The sequence below is a fragment of the Mandrillus leucophaeus genome, unplaced genomic scaffold (assembly GCF_000951045.1).
Source record: "Mandrillus leucophaeus isolate KB7577 unplaced genomic scaffold, Mleu.le_1.0 Scaffold317, whole genome shotgun sequence".
Classification (NCBI taxonomy): Eukaryota; Metazoa; Chordata; class Mammalia; order Primates; family Cercopithecidae; genus Mandrillus; species Mandrillus leucophaeus.
Genome location: NW_012103332.1, coordinates 1,502,099 through 1,510,469, shown reverse-complemented (window position 1 = coordinate 1,510,469; position 8,371 = coordinate 1,502,099). Strand labels below are relative to the sequence as shown.

Genomic DNA, 8,371 nt, shown 5'->3' with positions numbered 1-8,371 from the left:
TACAAACCACCTGTTTACTTAAGTCATGCCCCTGCAGATATTTATGAAGGGAAGACTGTTCTTGGCAAGAAGAAAATGGCATGTCACTAATCGCTTTTACTCAAATTGTTGAGTTGTCTGCAAATTCTATGGCCTTCTGGCCTGCCTTGCCGCATTCCCCATTCTGCCTGCAGAATCTCATTGCATTTTCCTCTTTTTCCATTTTGGCCTCCTTGGGAACCAAGTGAAGGAAAGGCCAATTCCTGTGTTTGTAACAATTAGTCTGGTTTTTGGTTGTAATGAGAAGACCCAGCAGGTGTTTCACAAAAACCGGGGCCAGAAACACGGGGTTTGTTGATTTTTGCCTTGGCATAGGAAAGCTAACCACCAACAGCTATGGTAAGGAGCAGCTCCAGGGGCCGACACCCCCAAAGGGGGAAGTGATTGGCAGTGCTTCATTCTTCAGCTCACAGAGAAAAGAGCCTGGCTTGAAACCTGGGTCCCAGCTGCCAAAAAGTTAAGGTGACACTCCCTGAGTGCTATTTGCAGTGGGAACTTCAGCTCCCTCCCACTCAAGCCACAAAGGGGTAATGACTGAAATCTACTTCACTGTAGGAAGGGAGATGTTGAACTGAGATTTGTCTGTGGCTAGGCCAGCAGCCATCACATACTGTATGTCAGGCAAGAAGCCTATTGCTTAAAAAGCCTCTAGAAGGCTCCTCACCAACACAGTGGAACTAATCTCCAGGCTTCTGATACTAGAGATTATGTTCTTCTTCCCCAGGTTCTTTGGACATTCGAATCTCTAAATGATCAGGAAGCTGAACCTCCAATGTTCCCCAGAGCTACTTCCCAGCTCCCACAGATAAAACCCTCTAAGCTTCAGAAAAGGAGTGTGACTCTGTGGTTGCTACTGGGTTGATGCAGAGAACACAGAGCAACTGCACGGCAGTTTCTCTTGTGTCTGGTGGATAGCTGAGCATGGGGAAAGATCAAGGGCATGGGGGCTGCTGAACTTCAGTTCCAGTTCCAGTTCCTGGCTGTGTGACCTCAGGCAAGTTATTTGACCTCTCTGAATATATAAAATGGGAATGGCAGAGCTTCTGTATCACAGGAGTAGACAAGACAATATGTAGAAAGCACTTACATCGACAGGTCATCGAAAGTCAGTTTTCTCCCTGGGGATGTGAGCAGCCACTTTGAAAGAGGGTTACTTAATGGCATAGTGCCGTGTGCTCTTCCTTTCTGTTTCTTTGCTTGGCATTACCCGATGATTAATTTTGAAGAGTTACTGGAACAATTACAATTCAACTTGGTCAAAAAAGTTCTCACAAATAGAAGCTGACTGTCATTTATTCAGTCAGTTCCTGTTGGCTGAGTGTTGGCTCTAGGACTGGCACCAGGCACTGGAATTAAACATTCTGGACTCCAGAGGGCCATGTAAATGCTTCCTGAAGGATGCAGAGGAAGATTCGAACTGGAAGAAAACCCTAAAATGTGAGTAGGAATTGATCAGGCCAAGAAAACAGGCAAAGGGCGCTCCTGTTTGGGGGAATGTTGAATGCCAGGGCAGCGACGGGAGCAGGGCAAGGTGTGTGAGCAAAGTGGAGCTCTCTCTGCTGGGAGCCAGTGGTGTCTGCAGGTCATGTGCCAGGGGCAGGTGAGTGCAGAGGAGATGTCATTGGCACAGTGTGCCCTGGAACTGGTGCTCATTGCAGATGCTTGCAATTCCCTCCTCCCTTCCTTTCTTTAAGTCAAGGCTTAATCTAGAACTGAGCAACCGAAAGCCATCTAAGGGTTTGGAGCAGAGAAGCAATGATACTGCCTGCTTTTGTGAAACATGACTCCAGGGATGCTGTAGATAATTGAACTGGAGGGTGGAGATAGGCCATGGGGAGACCAGTCAGCAGGCTGATGTCCAGGTGGGAGAGGACAAGGGCTTGGACCAGGAGAGTGACAGTGGGGATGGAGGGGACCAAGTTAGAGCCATCTTCAGAGATAGAACTCCCTGAATGTGGGGATCCAGGAGAAGGAAGGCAGTGAGGAGGATGAAGCAAGTTGTTTAGGCATCACCTAGCATAAGCAGAAGGGAGGTGTTTGATGTTATTGTTCATGAAGATAGAGAATAGAGGAGGAGGAGGAGGAGGAGGGGTAAAAGAAGTGTAGCTTCATGGGAAACTGCAGGTTTTGTAGGAAGTGGCTTTTGCATACCTTCCAGTTTCCTCTGGCCCTTCACATCCCACCTTGCACCATCCACGGTTAAGCCCAGATGGACATTCATTCATTCCCTCCTCCACGCACTGGCCCTCCACCAGCTTCCAAAGGGCTCACATTGCATGTGCATGAGGGTGCTCCGCTGGGCACTGCTAAGTGTGTGTGGCACTTACACTGTCAGAGAAAAGCTCCGAGAAAGGCAGTTTTACTGAAAACTGTTAAGGGACATTCCAGGCCCATTACTGCAGCAAGCATAAAGTTGGAGATTCATTGAGCTGACAAGGACACTCTAGAGCAGGAGTAGCCAACTTTGACTCACATGCCTACTGGGCCTGCTCCTTGCTTTTTTAAATAAAGCTTTACTGGAACACAATCATGCATATCTGTTTACACATTGTCTATGGCTGCTTCTACACTAGAACGGCAGAGCTGTGAGAGCAACAGAAATTTCATGGCTAGCTTAGCTGAGACTATTTAGCCGCCTAGCCCTTTAAGAAAAATGTTGACCTGCTCTAGTGTGCTGCCATCTCTGGTGTGAATGGGTGTTTGATGGTGATTGAGGGACCTTGGCGCTCTTTGCCGAAAAGCCCTCCATGCCTAAGAATCAAGTTCAGGATCCTTAGCTTGCTGTCCGAGGCTCTCCTGGGATGTGAAGCAGACATGCTCCACATCATTGCATAAAACCTTGGTGTAAAACATCAAGATCCATCAAATGACTTTAAAACATCCATTGCATTTAGTTCTTGTGCCTTGAATTTGATGCAGTAGTTCCATTGATTGAAATCTATTCTAAGGGAAGAATCCAAGCGACAGAGGAACACTTTGTTCCCTGGCCTGGCTATACCCACTTGTCTGAACTAATTTTTTTTTTTTTTTTTTTTTGAGACAGAGTCATATTCTGTCACCCAGGCTGGAGTGCAGTGGTGCAATCTCGGCTCACTGCAACTTCTGCCTCCTGGGTTTAAGTGATTCTCCTCTCTCAGTCTCCCGAGTAGCTTGGATTACAGGTGCCTGCCACCATGCCCAGCTAATTTTTGTATTTTTAGTGGAGACCGGGTTTCACCATGTTGGCCAGGCTGGTCTTGAACTCCTTACCTCAAGTGATCCGCCTGCCTTGGCCTCTTAAAGAGCTGGGATTACAGGCGTGAGCCACTGCGCCTGGCCTGGACTAAGTTTTTTAAAGGCATCACTCCTCACACACACTCCACAAATACACACAAACTGTGTAAGGGACTCACAAATGCGGAAAGTCTTAGGGAGAAAAATTAAAGCAAGATCAAGAGGCCCAGAGTGCTGAGGACCATTGTCCAGATAGTGTGATGGGGACACCTTGTCTCAGGGTCAGCGCTCCTCTTGCCAGAGTCACCTCACTCACCTCCCCCTTATCACAGCTACTGCGGGTCCTGCCTTTATGTTTTATTTGTTTTTTTGTTTATTTATTTATTTATTTTTGAGACTGAGTCTCATTCTGTCACCCAGGCTGGAGTGCAGTAGTACCATCTCAGCTCACTGCAACCTTTGCTTCCCGGGTTCAAGCGATTCTCGTGCCTCAGCCTCCCGAGTAGCTGAGTTTACAGGCATGCGCTACCTGCCTGGCTAATTTTTTTGTGTTTTTAGTAGAGACAGGGTTTCACCATGTTGCTCAGGCTGGTCTTGAACTCCTGACCTCAAGTGATCTGCCCACCTTGGCCTCCCACAGTGCTGGGATTACAGGTGTGAGCCACTTTGCCCAGCCCCTGCCTTTATTTAAAATGTTGACATTTTGTTTGTGATAAAGTTTTTTTTTCATTCATTTTATTTTTTTAAACGATTGCATTAATTATTATTTATCTTGATAACTGAGTTTTCAGTATTCCCTTTAATTTTGATTCCCAGGCAACTGCCTCAGTCACTTCATCCCAGTCTCAGCTCTGGGAGGAGCAACTGAGGAAGTAGAGAAAATGGAAAGAGCACTGTGTCAAGGAGGCCAGGGGAAAAAGATTTGCCCAAAAGAAGGCTAATGTGACAGGATGAACATCAAAAATGTGACACTAAGTGAGAGAAGCCAGATACAAAAAGTCATATACCATATGATCCCATTTTTATGAAATGTTCAGAAAAGGCAAGTCCATAATCTAGAGAGGCAGAACATAGATCAGTGGTTGCCAGGGGCTGAGGTCTCATTTTGAGATGATGGCAACACTCCAAAATTAGATTGCCATCATGGTTGCATACTGCTATGAGGGTACTCTTAAAGTGAGTGCATTTTATGGCACATAAGTCACACTTCAAGTTAAAAAGAAAGAAGGCTGAGTAAGGCGAGGATTGGGAATTAAGCATTGAATGAGTAAATAAATGAGTGAGTGACTCAAAGACAGGCAGTATTTCTAAACAAGAGAGTACCGCAGGATTCGAGAGTGGGAAGAATTAAGTCTAGAGGATCCGGTTGTTCCTTAGCAAGCCCAAGGGGGAGCAGTGGGCCACGCAGCCTCCTGATACTTACCAGGGTAGAAATCCCAGACTAGACTCCTTTTTGGAACATGAAAGATCAATACACATCAAGAGACTTAAAAGTGTGCACTGCCTGTTGTTTCTGTGCATTGCCTTTTGATACCATAATTCCATTTCTCGAAAGCTATGCTAAGGATAGAATCCGGATGATGGAAGAATGATTTACCCATATGTGCTCACTACAGAGCTGTGTGTAGTATTGGAAAAAGGGAGACAACCCAAATGACCAACTGGTTAAATGAAATATGGCCGAGTAACAGATAGAATGTTAAACAGCCACCTAAAATGATGCTAATGTTGAGGAAAAGTACACTGGAATGGAAACTGGAAAAAGCAGGACAACAAAGGATGAAGAAAATATTGAAACCACCACAAGGAATTGTGTGTGTAGCATAAACACCCAATAGTAGCACAGCCACAGTGTTATGAAAGAGCGATGGGCTTATGGATTGGTTGGATTTTACTCTGTGATAAGTGCTTTCAGCACTGTGATCAGACATTTGGTACACTACCACTTTTCAAAGTCTGTGACTTAGTTATCCTTTTCTTGGTCAATTTCACAAATGAGGAAACTGAGGCTCAGGTTTAAGGAAATGTGTACGGGGTCACACAATTTGCAAGTGATGGAACCCAAGCCCAAAGGGGTGGAACTGGGCCTTCTCAAGTGTAGTTTAGTCAGGGTTCTCCAGGGAGACAGAATATGTGTTATAATCTATCTATATACACAGGACATGGACAGCTAACTAGCTAGATGGATGGATTGATGGGATTTATTATGGGAATTGGCTCACATGATTATGGAGGCTGAGAAGTCCCATGACAGGCCATCTGCAAGCTGGAGACCCTGGGATGCTGGCAGCACGGCTCAGTCCAAATCCAGAAGCCTCAGCACCAGGAAAGCCAATGGTAATTCTCAGTCTGATGCCAAAGGCCTGAGAACCAGAGCAGTGGGTGGGGCACTGGTGCGAGTCCTGAAGTCCAAAGGTCAGGGAGCTTGGAGTTCTGATGTTCAAGAACAGGAGAAGAAGAGTATCCTGGCTCCAGGAGAGAGAAAACAAACAAACAAACAAACAAACAAACAAAAAAACCTGCCTTTTTTTTCTGCCCATTTTGTTTGATCCAGACCACAGTCAATTGGATGGTGCCTGCCCCCCTGGAGGGCAGATCTGCCCCCTTCAGTCCACAGACTCCCACACCAGTCTCCTCCAGAAAAACCCTCACAGACACACCCCAAAGTGAGGCTTGACCAACTCTCTAGGGATTCTTTAATTCAGGCACCTGAAATTAACCATCACACCCAGGATCCAGCAGGCATCCCTCCAGCCAGCCCCTGAGGTGGGATTCATTGCCCTTATTCCACCCTAGAGATGCAGAAGGTGAAGGCTGGAATGGTTCAGTTATGGCTCAGCGCCAAGCAACCAGCATTGAGGGGAGCTGGGACGCCTGTGGGTGGCCTGGGATGAGCTCCCGAACATCTTACATCCCGCAAGAGGACGGAGCATCCCTGATCTGAGAGTGAACAGAAGGCCTGGCACCAGGCCAAGGGCATCATCAAGGGAAAGAGGACTTCGCTCTGCTTCTGTTGAGAAGTGTTCTTTGTACCCAACGGTACAAAGACCAGGGATTTTGGTGACACAGCAGCCCGAGCCCAGCCTGGGTGCCTAGGATGCAGCTTAGCAGGTCAACTCTCAGTACTGCCAGGACTTCCCCCTCGGAAACCTGCGGACTGGCAGTGTTCTACCAGGAGGGGGCCAACTCGACAAAAGCAGAGAGGGTGAAACATCCTGCACCAGATCATTTCAGACATCAGCGATGGATTGGTTGATTAGCAGTGTTTTTGCTGAGACTGATGGTGGACTCCCTGCCCGAGATATCCTGGATTCCTTCAGGTCAAAAGTCAGCAGCTACACTGGAGCTTTCCTGACCCCCATGTCCAGGTACAAAGAAAACCCATCACCTGAGAGCCAATGGCCTCCAGAGCTAGTGTGGCAGAGGGGCTTGGCTCACGTGTCATCCTGCTTCTTTCTTGCTGTGTGACTTTGGGCTAGTAGCTTCACCTCTCTGAGCCTTGATTCCCCCACAGATGATCAAACATTTCTAGTGCCAGATGCTGTTCTAGTAACTGTGTACCTACTGCTTCAATCCTCATAACACTCCTATGAGGCTGGCATCATTGTCTGTAGACCTGTTTACAGAAGAGGCCACAGAAGCCCCATGAGGGAAAGGGATTTGCCTCATGTCACAGTGAACAAGGGGAGGAGACAGGATCGGAACTCAGGGAGCCTGGGCCTGGGTCCTGCACTGCTCACAACAGGCTCCAACTGCCCTGGTATGAAGACAAGGGCTGTAAGAATGAAGGCACACAAAATGCCAAGTGAGAGCTCTGGCCACGGTCCCTCTCACCATCTCCGAAGGCAAACCCCGCCGCTGTGGCCTTGGCTTTGCCGGAAGCTGATTCCATGCTGCTCCCCCAAGGGACCCCGAAGCTGCAGGTGTGCCAGGACATTCCTGGCCGACAAGTGCGGGGTCACAGGAGGGCTTGAGAGCATGTCTCTGTGTCCATCAGCTCCGTGTGTGTGTGTGCTCATGTACAGGGTTTAATTAATGAAATGATGAAAACCTGGAAAAATATGTATTGCATGTATGCTTCAGTTTGACTCCATACTTTTCTTATTTCTTTTGAGTCATGAAATAGTAATAGCTTTCCAGATCTGTTACTTTTCTTCTTTTGATTCCCCCAAGGGGATGTAGGAAGCCGATCCAGTAGGGGATGTTCTGTGGTGTGTATGTCAGGACTGGCTCAGATCAGGGTAGATTGGTGAGTGTTGGGGTGCTGCCAAGGGGAGAGAGTCCGTAAGAGAAAAACATCCCCAGGGACAGAGTAGGGGAAAAGGGGCGGGCGGGGGAAGCCCTTGAAAAGGGCGGAAATCTCTGCGGGGAGGAAGGGCTTGGGATGACATGGGTCCTGGGGCTTAAGGACACAGGGTCCATGTGGTTCTTCAAGGGAACAGTTTTGGCGGCCCTCGCGCTGGATTTCAGACACCACCACCGGGATGACAGCCCACAAGCACAGCCAGACCCGTTTCCCACCTCAGCGTCGCCAGCCCTACCCAGGTCGGCCAGGCAGCTGCAGGTGTTGCTGAGTGACTGGGTAAGCGGGCGAGTGCAGAGAGCTTGCTCACTGAAACAGAGAGTGGCTGTATTGGGGTAACTAACACGGAAGTCTGCCCCTTAGACATGGAGCAAGGCTTCAGCAACACAGCTGCTTGTCCAACATACATATTTTAAGCGGGCCGGATGCTCAGAGGAAGCCAGGCGGGGATATCTTAGTCCAGTGCTTATAAAACACGGTTCCTCATCCGGAAGATTTCTGGGTAGATATTGAAGATTCCTTGGAAAAGGCAAGACTGAGGCTAAGTTTTGAGGGGTGAGCGTGTTCGCAGAAGCAGAGCCGGTGGAAGAGGGTGTTCTAGATTCCTGCTTCGGCTGCCAGGAAGCCATCTGAGTCAGAAGGAAGCCGTCTGGGAGTAGATAGACGAGCCTCCAGCGGAGACAGGAAGGTGGGAAGCAGCCGGGCTGATAGACAGTGGGGGTGACATACCGAAGCTCTAACTTACTTATGCCATCTGTTGCAAGACAAACAACCTTAGCTCTTTCCTGTAACACAATCCCACATAACACACTCGAG

General features: G+C 48.1%; 1 long non-coding RNA gene across 1 annotated transcript; it reads left to right on the top strand.

Moving 5' to 3' along the window:
* The first annotated feature begins 1,220 nt into the window (after nucleotides 1-1,220).
* On the top strand, nucleotides 1,221-7,320 carry LOC105545057. The gene is made up of 2 exons (XR_001006861.1): nucleotides 1,221-1,476; nucleotides 5,412-7,320. It is a non-coding gene; the product is annotated as an uncharacterized LOC105545057 (long non-coding RNA).
* The last annotated feature ends 1,051 nt before the right edge of the window (nucleotides 7,321-8,371 follow it).